Here is a 16,603-nt window from a genome sequence, read left to right on the forward strand (position 1 = left end):
TCTAGGACGACCAAAGGGTAAACCTTAAATCGGCCACGCCCGATTAAAAAGGAATCAAACAAAATCCCGAGTATCGATAAAACTAATTAAAAACTTGAAACTAATCAATAAAATAAATTGCCCTAATCCCAAAAAAAGTCTGTGTCCTTAAAAATGTCTGAATAGAGAGTCAGCGCCAAGGACACAACGCGAGGCTCTGTACTTGTCCATAAAATATACAAAGTTTTTGCCAAAGAGCGATATCCGGCTACATAACAGTCGCAAATGGAAATAATGAAGTCAGGGTCGGAACGGGCGCCCAAAGCGTCATCGAGAAAATACTGTGGAATCCAAGTGATTAATGAGTCTTCTTAAAACAGTAACAGTATTCCGCCACGTCCAGAATATGGGCGACATGGTGGCGATGCGGTGGTAGTTTTGCTAAGCGGTAGGTGTCATCGAAGAGGTCCAGCATGATTGAAAAAGATTCTTCGTTCATTACGCTGGTGCTGTAACATAGTTCATTGGGAGTGTGCCCTCCACAACGAGGACAAAACAAAAGTGGCGAGTTCAGTTTTGCTGCTACAAAAGCACTATCTTTAGCGATCTCTGAAGCGGTTCTGGTGGTAGAGCGTTTGAGGCACAGCGTAGTACCGTTGGTTAACCTAACCACCAAGGAATGTGGCGTCGAACTTGTGCGCCAAAACGCCCAGTAGAGGAACGCAATTACAACCAGGAAACATACAAAAATCAGCATAGTCATCACGTCCAAGTTTGGAAGAAGAACAACAGTAGGTAATCAGCACAAGGCGAACATGGTGAAGTATCATAATGAACCCGTATATATAGCAGAATCAAAGAGAGCGGCAAGGTATCTAAAGGAATAGCAAACGTGAAAATATAACAACGGTGGCCAAGTAGAAAGGCGCCGAGTGATGCAATGTGCTGTTACAGGCTATAAAGCGTTGATGGTTAAACAACTTTCAAACAGCTACAAGAAAAGTGTTTAAAAAAGGAAATTAAGTCGCAAAAGACAAAACTCGACACGAGTTAATTAACATAGTAAATGAAATTTAACTTGGGGTTCAAACTTGAACTTCCAACGTTCATCCGAGCGCTCTTTTTTGTTTCCATTCTCTCTTATTCTCTTTCAATTCCTGTTGCTATTCTTTTGTAATGTAAATGAAATTTAACTTGGGGCTCCAACTTGAACTTCCAGTGTACATCCGAGCGCTTTTTTTCTTTCTTTTCTATCTTATTTTCTTCAAATTCCTGTCTTTTACTATCCAATAACTTGTCGTATTTCTATTGCTTATCCTCCTTTATTCTCGTCGCATCTTATAAATGCTGTCTTATACCTCATCAATTTTCTCTCATTGCCATTTTATCTTGTTGATCCCATTCCTTTCCTATATCTTACTGTCCTACCTCTTTCTATGCGAGTGTGGTAACAAGTTTTTGGCCTAAGAAAGCCTTTTATAAAAATCTGAAAAATAACTCTAAATATGGGGAAGGGGGAACTGGCTTACTGCGGGAAGGCCGGGATATATTATTGAAATATCCAGAGACGTAACATGTTAGACTGGTTGTTGTCAGGGACTAGGGATACAAAAGGTTTTCAGGCTGTTTCGGTTGTTCGACCGTGTATACAATACAGAGAGGGAATCACGCTTGAAGCTATGAGAAGTCGAGATCTGTGATAATAGGTTTTCGGCTCTCTTGACTATTTCTGCAATATCTTTGTAGCACTCTCAACTCTGGGGGAACACACGCTAGCTGCGGAAGTCCAGGATCTGTTACAGGAATATTATCTTCGAAGACCAACTAGAACAGGCAGACTTGGGTCCAACATACAGTTTAATCCAACAAATATAACCAAAGAATATTTTACAATACAGTTCTACTTAAGGGCGAGCTAGTGACGCGATACAGATTAGATCATACAAGAAAACGCTATTTTTGAAAACATAAACAAACGTTTCTTAGACCGATTGGCTAAAGTTAATCCTAGCTCTGAAACATTAATTACTTTCAAAACCAACAGGTGGGTTTAATACAGATTTCTGCAGGTTGTATTTACAGTTTAACAGCTATCTACAGTTATGATCTTACATCTAGTAAACCAAAAAAATAACTTCTATGTTGGAATTTCTATGTTTTCATCAGTGAAAGCGAATAAATAAAATCAAACTAAATCATCGTAATTTCTCTCCTCACATGCCTCCAACCTTAGCTTGAAACTCTCCCGAGTCAAGCAATAATAATAAAAAAATTCCACATTAAACTAAATAGCGATGCAATACTTATTGACATATGTGTGTTATTGAATTTTAAATTTTTGTATTTGATTTTCGTACCTGGACCGCGGCATAAACCGAACAAGCCGAAATATAATAGCCTCGGGGGTCCATAAAGTAAAATAATAGCAACTCGAGTGAACACAACACAGGGGTATAATAACGAAAGGCGAATATCTCCTAAACAAACAAAAATCTCTACTTATAAAAAACTACACGGAACAAAAACAGAAAGCCGTAAAAACGAAATAAATAACATAAAACAAGATATCATACAAAGTGTTGAGACACTTGTCTCCCCAGAAAAAGTCTGTTCCGTCAAAAATGCCTGGGAATATACGCAAAGCCAGGTTAGACGCGCGGTGATCCTGGCTTGGCCACAGGAGATACAGATGGCTTGCCAGCGAGGTATATCCGGCACTGTACAAATCTCGAATTGATAGCAGGAACTGCGGTTCGTGGCATGTTCACAATGGATCTGATAGAAAATAGGCTGGGATGATATTCTGCAGGTAATCTTCTGGAAGCAACAAGTACTCTGCGACGTCCAAAACGTGCGCTAAACGGTGACGGGAGTGCTGATAGCCAACGTCCGTTAGGGTATTGTCCAAGAGCTTCACCATGATTTCCAGTGACTCAGGGTCCATAACTGTTGGTGCATAACAAAGTTCATTAAATGCATGGTGTCCACAGCGGGGGCAAAACAGTAGCGGAGATGCAAACTTAGCCCGCAGGAAGGGACCCAATTCCATAAGCCGCCGCAATGGAGTGACGCATGTAGACTTTTTAAAACACAACCTGCCTTCATTTGTAATCAAAATTGCCAGCTTCGTGGACGATTCTTCGCTGCGGCGACGAATTAAGGCAAAGGGCCACGTCAAGAATGATGAAAACAAGAAACGACGCACATGATGAACCAGAAAGCAAGGCTACATAGTGAAGTAACAAAATGAACCCGTATATATAGCAGAATCAACGAGGGCGGCAAAAAACAGCACGAGGAAAACATAATGAAGTATGAAAATGAACAAGTATAAATAGCAGAATCAATGAGGGCGACAAGCTAACTAAAAGAATAGCAAATGAAAAGAATCTCACTTAGGCGAAGTTCGCAAATTAACTAGGAAAAAAACCCAAATGAGTTAAAGTAATTCTAATGTTACATTATAAAGATACACGACTTTATTAAACGTTATCTGTAACTCATCTTATTTCTATTGCCTTTTCTCGTCTATTCTCATAAATTTCCTCTTTTATTTTGTCTTCTTGCTTCAATCTTTCTATCCTTTATCTCATTGTTCTATCATTATGTATCTCAAACTGTAGTAAATCTTATTGTGTTGGCACGGGGTGCTCTGCAATAAAGTAAAAGCAACCGATCGAGTTTTCAAATATACCTTTGTTCTTTTTATCCTTTTCGTAGTAAAATGCACTTTTAATGTAGGGACAGATCATCTTTATGTAATGCTTAACACTCTCTTGATGAGTGAAGTAGCACAAAACAACCACATCATATCCTTGTAATTTGTGCAGTTGACAGCATTTAGAAAGACACCGAGTGTAGCAGGGGCTTTTTCGGGGATTTAGCTTTATGGCTGAGCGGGAAGTGCCCTGCCACCTTCCGGGATCTTTTATATCAAGTGGACCAAAACATCATCAAGGAACATGGTGTTTAATGGAGATCTTGACTCACTCGCTTACAGGCACAACTCAACTGAGTTATCACAAAAAAGGACAATTGTCATAAACGAGTTGTAGCCAATAGCGTTTCGACAACTGAGTTTGATTTACGTAAGCTATACAAATATAGAAAATTCTAAAGATATTACTTTTCACGCCGTTAAAACCTGGAGCTTATTTGTTATTCAAAGGCTTTGTCCTAAGAGCAGGTGTAAAACACCTATACACTAGCTTTACGATAACAGAAAATTGTGTTATTTCAAAATCTACCTTTTTACCCAAAAAACGTTCCGTAACACGAGTGTTGCAATATGCTGTTCAAATCATTCCTGTGTATGAATGAAAAGACAAACCACACTGAGATCTACAACTATAGAACCATACACAAAGTAGTTCAACATGTTTAACAGTTATCTACAGTAATGACTGATCTCACAGCGAACAAACTAAAACGAAACGTTTTCGCGCTGTTTTCGGTCGTTCGTCCGTGTAACAACTACAGGGGGGGGGGGGGGGGACCACGCTTGCAGCTACGGGAAGTCCGGAATCTAACACAGCAAAAACAATCCTTCGGAACGTCAGAGAATACACAGTTACTTGGCTCCAACAATAGAGTTTATTCCAATAACATAACCAAAGAATATTTCACAAAGCACTTCTATTTACAAGGAATAACGGGATTACATCATATCATTTAAAAGTCTTAACAAACATTAGATCATGTGTTTCAGAAGCACGATTGGTTTAAGCGGAATTTAACTTTTACAACATTAATCACTTTCAAAACAAGGCAGGTAGATAACAGTTACACAAAAGGCAAGTGTAGGTTCTCGTTACACTTCAATGCTAATTACAGTTATGATCCACGACAAGACAACAGGTGCCTGCTACGGTTAATGAACTGGAACATTAACCTGCTATTTCAAAATAACTTCTATCTTGGGCTTTATTATGGTTTTTATCAGCGAAAGCCGTAATTTCTCTCCTTACAACCCTCCGACCTTAGCTCGAAACCGGCTCTCCCGAGTCAAGCAATTAAAAGTAAAGAAATCAAAATTTAAAATCATTGTAAAGAGCGATGCGATTAGAAAAATTGTTGTTATTGTTTTATAAAATTTTAAATTTTTGTGTTGTATTTTTGCGCCTGAACCGCGGCATAGACCGAACAAGCCTAAATATACTGGCCTCGGGGGTTCAAAATAAAAACTAGCAATTGCAATAAACATAACTCAATAGTTCAATAGCGAACGAGAATACTCCAAAATTAACGAAAAAAAAATTATACCTATAACAATTACACTGAACCAAGCAGAACTCTTTAAAACGAAATAAATAGGTAATTAAGATGTTACAAATATGGTATAACGTGGATTACTAGTCCCAAAAAAAGTCAGTATTATCAAAAATGTCAGGATACAGCTTAAAAGCTGTAGAGAGTATACGTGGCTCCCTACTTGCCCAAAGTATGTATAATGTTTTTGACAGCGAGCAATAACCAGCCACGTAGAGATCATATATAGAAATAAGGAACTGGGGGTCACAGCGTGCTCCCAATCGGTCCTCCAGAAAATACAAGGGTAGCCAGTCTTGTAAACACTCTTCGGTCAACAAGAGGTACTCAGCTATGTCCAGGACATGTGCAACAGGGTGGCGGGGTAGCGACAATCCGGCTTGGGAAGATGAGTTCCACAACGTCTACAATACACAAGCGGCGAGTTCAATTTTGCCGCTATAAAAGCACTGTCTCTGGCCATTTCCGCGGGAAGTCTCGTCGTTTGTCGTCGATAGTGTGTTTTCCGCTCGTCAGCCACGATAATGGTAAATGACGGTGGCGAACGATGGTGTAAAAACGCCCAGGAGAGGAGCGCTAGTACAATCAGTACCACAAACAAGAAAACTAGAGACGATCTGTCGAAGGTGGAAACCAAGAGCAAGAGGAGGATAACAGTACAAGGCAAACATAGTGAAAGAGCCAATGAACCAGTTTAAATAGCAGAATTCATGAGGGCGGCAAGCGAACCAAAGGAATAGCAAACGTGAAAATATAACAAGTGGCCAAGTAGAAAGGCGCCGAGTGATGCAATGTGCTGTTACAGGCTATAAAGCGTTGATGGTTAAACGACTTTCAAACAGCTACAAGAAAAGTGTTTAAAAAAGGAAATTAAGTCGCAAAAGACAAAACTCGACACGAGTTAATTAACATAGTAAATGAAATTTAACTTGGGGTTCAAACTTGAACTTCCAACGTTCATCTGAGCGCTCTTTTTTGTTTCCATTCACTCTTATTCTCTTTCAATTCCTGTTGCTATTCTGTTGTAATGTAAATGAAATTTAACTTGGGGCTCCAACTTGAACTTCCAGCGTACATCCGAGCGCTTTTTTTCTTTCTTTTCTATCTCATTTTCTTCAAATTCCTGTCTTTTACTATCCAATAACTCGTCGTATTTCTATTGCTTATCCTCCTTTATTCTCGTCGCATCTTATAAATGCTGTCTTATACCTCATCAATTTTTTCTCATTGCCATTTTATCTTGTTGATCCCATTCCTTTCCTATATCTTACTGTCCTACCTCTTTCTATGCGAGTGTGGTAACAAGTTTTTGGCCTAAGAAAGCCTTTTATAAAAATCTGAAAAATAACTCTAAATATGGGGAGAGGAGAACTGGCTTATTGCAGAAAGGCCGAGATATATTATTGAAATATCCACACCTGTATCCAGAGACGTAACATGTTAGACTGGTTGTTGTCAGGGACTTGTGATACAAAAGGTTTTCAGGCTGTTTCGGTTGTTCGACCGTGTATACAATACAGAGAGGGAATCACGCTTGAAGCTATGAGAAGTCGAGATCTGTGATAATAGGTTTTCGGCTCTCTTGACTATTTCTGCAATATCTTTGTAGCACTCTCAACTCTGGGGGAACACACGCTAGCTGCGGAAGTCCAGGATCTGTTACAGGAATATTATCTTCGAAGACCAACTAGAACAGGCAGACTTGGGTCCAACATACAGTTTAATCCAACAAATATAACCAAAGAATATTTTGCAATACAGTTCTACTTAAGGGCGAGCTAGTGACGCGATACAGATTAGATCATACAAGAAAACGCTATTTTTGAAAACATAAACAAACGTTTCTTAGACCGATTGGCTAAAGTTAATCCTAGCTCTGAAACATTAATTACTTTCAAAACCAACAGGTTGTATTTACAGTTTAACAGCTATCTACAGTTATGATCTTACATCTAGTAAACCAAAACAATAACTTCTATGTTGGAATTTCTATGTTTTCATCAGTGACAGCGAATAAATAAAATCAAACTAAATCATCGTAATTTCTCTCCTCACATGCCTCCAACCTTAGCTTGAAACTCTCCCGAGTCAAGCAATAATAATAAAAAAATTCCACATTAAACTAAATAGCGATGCAATACTTATTGACATATGTGTGTTACTGAATTTTAAATTTTTGTATTTGATTTTCGTGCCTGGACCGCGGCATAAACCGAACAAGCCGAAATATAATGGCCTCGGGGGTCCATAAACTAAAATAATAGCAATTCGAGTGAACACAACACAGGAGTACAATAACGAAAGGCGAATATCTCCGAAACGAACAAAAATCTCTACTTATAAAAACTACACGGAGCAAAAACAGAAACCCGTAAAAACGAAATAAATAACATAAAACAATAGATCATACAAAGTATCGAGACACTAGTCTCCCCAGAAAAAGTCTGTTCCGTCAAAAATGCCTGGGAATATACGCAAAGCCAGGTTAGACGCGCGGTGATCCTGGCTTGGCCGCAGGAGATACAGATGGCTTGCCAGCGAGGTATATCCGGCACTGTACAAATCTCGAATTGATAGCAGGAACTGCGGCTCGTGGCATGTTCCCAATGGATCTGATAGAAAATAGTCCGGGATGATATTTTGCAGGTAGTCTTCTGGAAGCAACAAGTACTCTGCAACGTCCAAAACGTGCGCTAAACGGTGACGGGAGTGCTGATAGCCAACGTCCGTTAGGGTATTGTCCAAGAGCTTCACCATGATTTCCAGTGACTCAGGTTCATTAGTCCGACAGCAATTCGTTGGATCCTTGACGTCGCGTATTTAAGCGTTGGCGCTTGACCCATGACGATCCTTTGTGGAGTAGCGTTTCATTAAAGCACCTTTTAACTTTCGAAGCTCTCCCTTTCCTCGGCTAGAAATTCAAAAAGGAACGTTTCGAATAATAAAATTAAACCAAATAATCAATTTACCCCTCCTTACATTCCTCCGACCTTAGCTTGAAACTCTCCTGAGTCAAGCAGTCAAAACTAGCAATCAAAACTTCACAACAACAAAATCATTGTAAAAGGCATGGCTATTAAGAAGTTCGGTGTTGATGGTTTATAAAATTTTTAATTTATTATTTTAATTTTATTATTTTAATTAACCGAGCTACCTAATACAACGGTCTCGGGGGTTCAAAAAAAAAAAAACATAACAAATAACTATGCAGAATAGTGAAACGTTAAACAAAAGAGGGCGACTTATAACGAAGTGAAGAAAAATCAAAAGGAAACAAAATCCCTATTAACAATTAACCAAACCAAGTAATAATATTAAACTAACAAAGAAAATAAATGTCATTAATCCCAAATTAAGTCAGTGGCAAGAAAAATGTCTGGGTATAGAGACAAAGCTAAGGAGACCACGCGAGGCTCCCTGCTTGTCCAAAGAAGGTATAATGTTTTCGCTATAATATAAGGAGCAATAACCGGCCACGTGTAGGTCACGCATTGATACGAAATGCTGTGGCTCACTGTGGCTTTGTTAACCAGTGCTCCAAGCACTAACTAGCACTAGCTGGTACCTCAAACTGACCTTCGAGCTGACTTCCTTCTCCCGACTGATCTTCAACATCAGTAAGCGGAGGTAGGTCGCTGATATCTGGGTCCAGCTGGTCCGCAGAGTCCTCATGTAAGAAGGGATCGCTGTAGCTGTCCACTAGGGTCTGATACTCGGCCACGTCCAGGAAATGGGCGACACGGTGGCGGTGCGGTGACAGTCTGGCTTGTGAAAAGCTGCCATCCAATAGTTTAGTTTAGTTTGTTCTCTGTTTCTTTTTTTTTTTTAGTAAGTTCAGTCAATGCGCGGATATATTCTTCTTCCATGCTATTTGAATGCGAGTCGTCGGGGATATCAAAGTCAGTAGAATAAGGCTCTCTTGGAGAAGTATCGCTGTCTTGAGATTCCCGTTCACAAGTATTGCCCGGGAAATGTTTGTAAATGTCAGCAGGTGAATTGATAATTGGCAATTGTTTTCAACCAGCAATGTTATTTCTAGCAACAGGCGGTGTATTTAACAACCCTTGTTGTCCATGAGATCTTGACTATTATAAAAACTTTGATTTACTAAGGTCTTTTTCGGGATCTTTTCTATCAAGTGGACCAAAACATCATCAAGGAACATGGTGTTTAATGGAGATCTTGACTCACTCGCTTACAAGCAGAAATCAAGTTATTACAAAAAGGACGATTGCCATTAACAAGTTGTGTCTAATAGCGTTTTGACATCTCAGTTTGACTTACGTAAGCTAAGCAAATAGGGAAAATTCTATCTTATTATTCTCATCTTATCTTATGTAATTTTTCCTCTCATCATTTTTTTCTGTCGGCGCTGTCAAAACGTTCTTCTCCCTCTAACAAATATAAATCTTGTTTCTTCTCTTCTCTTTATTTTTCATATCCAAAATATCCCCTTCTACTACCTTATACTACGTTTGTGTGAGCATAGGCGTACGGGCACCTTCGGTCCTGGGGGGGCTTAGACTCTTTTGCCCGAAAAAAAAATGTCGAAAAATGGCATGGGTTGAAAGCCGAAAAAAGGGGCATATAAAATGGAAAAACGTGCGTTGATATAATTGTGTACAAATTTCGCCTGCTTGCTTAAGTTCTTTAATTAATTTCGTGGCGTTGTCGGAAGGTGTCAATGCATTAAATTATTTTTTTGAAAACATTTTATTTATTCACTCTAATTCAGCAAAAAAATAAATTAATTTTGGGGAGCCAATTTACATTGTTTTCCCCCATTTGAAAGTAAAACAAAAGCGTCTAAAACATTTACGGAAGAATGGGATTTAAAACATTTCGTTGAAAGTTTTAAGTTAGCCCTGAGAACTTAATGTTTGAGTCGAATGCATTAGCTTCATCACATTTATAACAGCTTTGTTTCAAGGTCTTCTACTAAATCCACTGTGCGCGCTCAAGCTATGAAAAAGCTGATTGCAACTGAATCAAACTGAGGGGTCACGCAAAATTTGCGAGAAAAGTCTCGAGAACATTATTATAGCGAGAGGAAACGAACGCAGATAAATTAGAAATTTGGACTTTTGAACCTTCGGTATATTTCCAATACTTTTCTTGTTGATGTTATTCGTTGACTAGACTTTTCGGCTTATTTTCTATTTTTTCTTTACGCTTGTTGCCCGAATTCTCAGCATTTTGCCCGAAAAATTTTGGCACTGGGGGGGCTGCAGCCCCCCTCGCCCCCCCCGCCTCGTACGCATATGTGTGTGAGTGAAAGACCTTGATAATACTCTAACAACCTGGAACAGATTTGTAAAATGATGAACATGAAAATTCCTCAAAGTAAAATATAAAGAAGCAAACAAACAAGAAAAATTGATCAATTAATTAATTAACCAATTAATTAATGAAATTAATTAGGCTTTGAGAAAGAAACACTGTATCTGTGAATAAAGGGAGGTTTATACCGGTGTAAGATTGCGACAATAAGTTTTTTAAAGCTTGTCGTTGACTTGGCGGCGACTTTGACTCAGTGCCTTCGCCAACAGGTTTAACGACAAGGTCCCCAATAGCTTCTGCTAATTTTTCCAGAGTTGCACCTTTGTACAAAGTGTTAGGCTTTGTCGTAGGATTTATCATCCGAAATGGAATCGTGTCGACCTGTAATACTTTAACCAAGGATTGTGACAGATCGATGGACTCTTACAGGTATCACTGCTTAGTAGAAATTGCATGAATGGACTTTAGTTCTGGGAGGGTAGTCTTCAAAGTCCAACTTCTCGGTTTAGAGGTAGGGAGTTAAGAGTACAGGTTAAAAGTTAAAAAGATTATGGTGTATAATAATGACAGGTCCCCAATGAGCGCAATTCTTCCGGCGTTTTCCGGGGTAAAATAGGCAGCAACAGTTTCTTTCTTTGGTTACAAAGTCGTAAAACTATCCAATTTGTTGGTCAAAACATCCATTTGTGTTTGTAGAGCTTGTAGTTGACTTGTGTTTGTAAGGCTGTTGGTACCTGTTGCCATAGTGTTCAGACTTTTTGCCACATTATTCAACTGTGTTGCCATGGTTTCACTGGAATTATTCATTGTAGTTTTAACTGCAGATGCAAGCCGAGCCAAAAAAGTATCGCATCTTGTCAGCATCTGAAATGTTTATTTGGCGAAACTTGCTTGTTAAATCATTCAAGTAGGAGTCGAGAGATTCGACAGGTCCTTGTTTGCGGTTTGTTATCGCCTGCCAGATTATCCAAATTTGGTTCTCGTTAGCGTATCTTTTGTAAAATTCCTTTGGAGTTCAATACTAGTTCTAATTTTCAAGCCAGCGATTAATATCTTTATTTTCATAACCATGAAACTTGCCATGTTCACATCTCGGCTTAAGAGTTTTTGTGTTAGTTCTGTTAATGCTCTGATATATTCGCCTTCCATGACAGAACTTCCCGTTGAATCAGCCTCAGAAGTATTGCTATCTTGAGAGTTCCGTCGAGTATTGTGTAGGAAATGGCTGTAAATATCAGCAGGTGAATCGATGATGGGTAAACCTCCAGATGACGTGCTCACTGGAACCTGCTGTCCGCTTGTCGTAAATGTTTTTTTCTTAATATTAACTGTTCGTTTTTGTTTTCTCTTTTCCTTTTCTTTTTCTGAACTATGTCCTTTCTCACTATCTGTTGAGCTACTAGGAACTGGCGGGGTCAATATTCTGTAACACCCGTCGCTTTCGGAGTCAACGCTGATATCAACGGGCGTTAGGTTTGTTTTGTTTAACCCTTCAGCGCCCTCTTGAGAGAGTCCCGATTGTTCTAAGCTACTTCTTTCTTCATTTGTGATCGGTGCACGTCTTAATTCCGGAGCGATATCGTTCTCCTCGAACGGCAGATCGCACGTTACACTGGCGTCTATTTTCGGCTTTGGCATACTATTTTTTTGCTTTCTGCTCCTTAATTGATAAGGAATCTTCCTTTTCCAGAATTTGTGCATAAATTTTTTTATATAAACTTGGACTTACTTGGGCGTAAACTTCTGCTCCAAGGGGATTATATTCCGTTCTGTGTGTTCACATTGTCCCTGATAGTTCAGCTGCTGTAATAACCACTCTCCTCAAAATTTCTGACACCAAAATAAGTTAATGCTATCAATAAACAAGAGAATACTAAAAACAAGTGTAACGTTTCATTGCTTGTATTTTTTGTTTAAAACGAAGCAGTGGTCATTCCTTCAAAACTTTTGTTGCATGGGGACTGGTAGATGGTAAGAGGGTTCGCGACCAAAGTTCCTGACCTTACCTCAAGGTAGTGAAAGTAGACAAAATTTTGCGTCCACCAGGATGTAGAAATGGGTGAAGATTAGAACAGTCCTTAGCTGGTGTACGGCAAGTTTAGAATAAAGGTTTTAAGGAAATCCGAGTCAACTAAATTAGTGGGGAAAAATAGAGAGGTAGTGTCTTTTGTCTCTCGTACATCAAATTATTCTCTGCTCTTCTATCTTATTTGCGTCGTATGTTACTCCATAATGATACCTCATTCTATTTCCTCATCGTATTTTATACTGTTCTACATCTTATTATTCCTAATTTGCTAATTCTATCTTATTATTCTCATCCTATCTTATGTAATTTTTCCTCTCATCATTTTACTTTCGGTGCTGTCAAAACGTTCGCCTCCCTCTGACAAAGGTAACTCTTATTTCTTTGCTTCTCTTTCTCTTTCCTGTTCAAAATACCCTCTCCTACCCCCTTACACTACGTTTTTGTGAGTAAAAGACCTTGATGATAACACCAACAGATCTGTTAAATGATGAACCACTAACATTCCTCAAAATAAAATATAAAGAAACAATAAATCAAAATCGCAAAAAAAGATTTTGTTTTTGCCTGAACCGCGGCATAGCCAAACAAGCCTTAGTGTCCTCAGGGGTCCAATAAACGTTCAATCCTCTCTCATCGCGGCAACTTTTAACTAAATCTTGGTAGCTATCTCGACTCCCTTTTAGATTGAACGTAATGTGCTTTGAACCTGCTTTATTGTTTAATGCTTACTCTAAAATTATTTTCATAGATCCTTTTCTGATCTTTCTTTTCTTTCCTACTATGTCATGAACTTCTCATGTTCATTGCTTCACAATTTAGCATGTTAACAGCTTTAATAATAGCTGCCTGGAAATATTCAATCTCAATAGCAGTCTGTTGAACTCCACGTATGGGCATAGGCAGGCCACTTACTGTCCTTTGAGTCTAAGGCATTGGGCTGGAAAACAAATGGCTGTGATGTTTACCGGATGGCACAGAAGCTTTCTCTTGACGTTTAACTTGATTCTATGTAGCACTGCAGAACTTCTCGGCTTTGCTCTGTCGTTCTGTTGGCCGTAATGCGTCGAAACTTTATGATAATAATAATAATAATAATAATAATAATAATAATAATAATAATAATAATAATAATAATAATAATAATAATAATTGATATTGAAACGGGGTCACCCCTTCAGTCGTAGGACTGGTATCAACGGACATGACGGGGGCCCTGTATAAAATGAACTAAATTAAAAATAAAAGAGAGTATGTATAAAGTATATATCTATAAAAAAAACTTACTTCTTTAAAAAGATACCGCTAAAAAGGCAAAAAGAGTTTAAAACTTTAAAAAAGTAATAGTGTTCTCATAAAAAATTGAATTACGAATTAAAAATGTTCTAAAAATAACCTAAGAATAAAAAGCAGAGATAGCATGGAAACGTTCCTTTTGTTACAAAGTCTTGATTTTCGTTGGTAGACTATTAAAAGTGGACGCACCACGATAATAAAGACTTTTTAGCGACATCTAAATGAAATTTGGGAAGTATAATGTCAGTAAAAGACGATCTAGTGCATCTATTAAAAACATATTGCTTGTCGCTCTGGCTACGTAACTTTGGGCTTGTAAGGTCTGTGCCACCTGATTGTTAGCTTTAGTCTGAGATCGTGTCACAATTTGCTTTGTGGTTGGAGGCTTAGGTGGCATAAACTGCGACTGCCACTATTCTTATCACTCCTACAAAAATGCGATAGCGACGCAAACGTTAACATAAGAAGAGAGTACTAATAACACATAGATAAGAAGTTAGGTATATAGGAGTAAAATAGGAAAAATTGTAGTAGAAGGTAATTTTAACCCATAGAAGTAAAATTACAGGTAATGACAACAGTCTTACATTCCTTGCAGGTGACCTCAGGATCGCTTCACAAGTTGCTTGTCCTGACGTGTCTTCTTTTCCCTCGTACTTGCTACAGCCTGTTCCTCTTCAGGCTTCACCTGGATTTTCCTGGCTCTTCCTTGATCTGCCTCCTGTGGACTGGATTCCTTTTGGCTACTAAAATAAATAAAAATAAATAAATCGTCTTTATTTTACGAGGGTAGCACGTAACAGTCTTGCGACTGACAAACCTGTGGCCCTAGGATTCCCGATCGAATTGGAATTTAGAAGTGTTGGTTTTTGTGGAGGGAGGAAAACCGGAGAACCCGGAGAAAAACCTTTGGAACAAGGACGAGAACCAACAACAAACTCAACCCACATATGACGCCCGGTCCGGTCACATTGGTGGGAGGCGAGTGCTCTCACCACTGCGCCATCCCTGCTAGAGAAGATGCTCACGTAGAAGACGCTAACGCGTCAGCTTCTTCTTCTTAAGGTGTACCCTCAGTTTTCAGTTCAAATAAAGTGTTACGCTTTTGTTATCGATTTTTTGTTTTGTTATTGTTGTTAAGTGTCAGCAGCAATGGGCAAGTCACCCGTAATCGTCCAAGCGTCAGCTTGCTCCAAATTCCTCCAGTCGGAAGGGGCAGGAAGCAGTCGAACTGGTCCTCAGCGTAAGATTATGCCGTTGTCACAAAAAAATTAAACTTTCGTATCCTCTGCTGTAAAACAGGACGAGAACCTGAACTCCACCAAAACCCGTTCAATAATTACTGAAGTTTTTCTGAGATAACCACCGCTTCCCTCCATTGGTTTTGCGCCTGGAAATTCGATCCTAGAAGTAGCAAACCTAGCTTAATTTAGCACTGTTGCAAGTTCTAAGATAATTTCTTGTAAACTAGGTAACAAATGGAGCTGAAAAACTGTAAAAGACAGAGAGAAATGTAAAAACCGGAGATGCGTTCAGTTGAGACCTTCTTAAAAGCAGAACCAATCAGAATTCCACAGTCCTTGGTGTTTAACTTGAGTGTTGGACTAGAACTGCCAAAACAATAACTAGTGGGTAACCCTTAACGAGACCTCCACGGCTAGAAATATGAGCTCTCTCTGTCCTAACACCCTAAGTGCAAACAAAATCCGCAGCTTTCTCCCCTAAACAAGATGGCCAGCATCCACATCTCTTTCATACGGGAGTCTCCCTGGAATTTTGAATATAAGAGGCCGAAATGATACCAAAACAAAGTGCCTTACGTAGTAACCTTTCAAAATACTATAATAAGTAGCTGTGGAATTTTACCGAAGGGGGGTGGGATAAAGTCGGTTAAGCAATGATAAAGGAAACGACCAAAACGTGAAGATTTTTATCGACCCTTCACAGCGTTTTATTTCAACAGTTTTCATATGCATGTCACTAAAAGTAACGATATAGACCGTTTCACAGCTTGGCTATTAATAATTTAGAATCTAAGCCTAGAGTGCGCAGGGCCGTGCAACAGGCAAGACGAGGCACTTGCCTCGTCTAGGTTTTAAGCCAAAATTGAAAACTAAATACGTTTAGTTGAGAAACAATCCTTAGTTGAACAATAGATATTTTTCTGAACAAATATCTTAGCAAAAATGTTGAAAATTGCGTTTCAGAGCTTCTAGGTTTCAACGGTCTTCAAGGCCCTCAAACCACTTAGCGGCTCGCGCCTTCGTCGATCTCAGATCTGACAAGATCTTGCCTCGTCTATGCCAAAAGTATGGCTACGGCCCTGGTGTTTTAGTTTCTTTTATATAGAGTTGACTTTCGTTATCACTTCTTTAATTAACATCAAAGGCAGTAACTTTACTGTTGAAGCCAAGTCATTAATAAAGATTCTCCTATGAAAAATATTTATTTGTGGTTCAGTTATTGTGTCATTTTTCGCCTTACGTAGACTGGTCCCTATTGAAGACAATCGGTACAATTGAACTCGGCAAGTAATGACAATAAGTTTGGCTGTCTCCCAAAAGGTTGATTTCTTATATGTTCCTTCGAGTTCTTGTTAATTGTCGTTTGGTTCATACTTGCGCCATTGAACAAAAACATAAGCACAAGCGAGAGCATAAGAAAACTCGTTTGTAAACCGGCGTGAGACGGATAAGCACAGGCATAAGCATATTGTAAAGAAAGTTGCTTTTTTATTGTGCTTTTTTTTTCCTT

General features: G+C 38.9%; 2 long non-coding RNA genes across 2 annotated transcripts in view; one reads left to right on the top strand and one right to left on the bottom strand.

Annotated features, from left to right (window-relative positions):
- The window catches only part of LOC144664045 (uncharacterized), a 30,366-nt gene extending 15,402 nt beyond the window's left edge, over positions 1 to 14,964 (top strand). Inside the window, exon 4 of the long non-coding RNA XR_013572739.1 lies at positions 14,448 to 14,964. This is a non-coding gene — a long non-coding RNA (uncharacterized LOC144664045). The remainder of the gene's footprint in view (positions 1 to 14,447) is intronic.
- On the bottom strand, positions 13,253 to 14,548 carry LOC144664051 (uncharacterized). The gene is made up of 2 exons (XR_013572745.1): positions 14,437 to 14,548; positions 13,253 to 13,602 (listed from the first exon to the last, which is right to left on the bottom strand). It is a non-coding gene; the product is annotated as an uncharacterized LOC144664051 (long non-coding RNA).
- Positions 14,965 to 16,603: the final 1,639 nt, after the last annotated feature.

This window comes from Oculina patagonica, chromosome 1, assembly GCF_052425735.1.
Source record: "Oculina patagonica isolate OP01 chromosome 1, crgOcupat, whole genome shotgun sequence".
Taxonomy (NCBI): Eukaryota; Metazoa; Cnidaria; class Anthozoa; order Scleractinia; family Oculinidae; genus Oculina; species Oculina patagonica.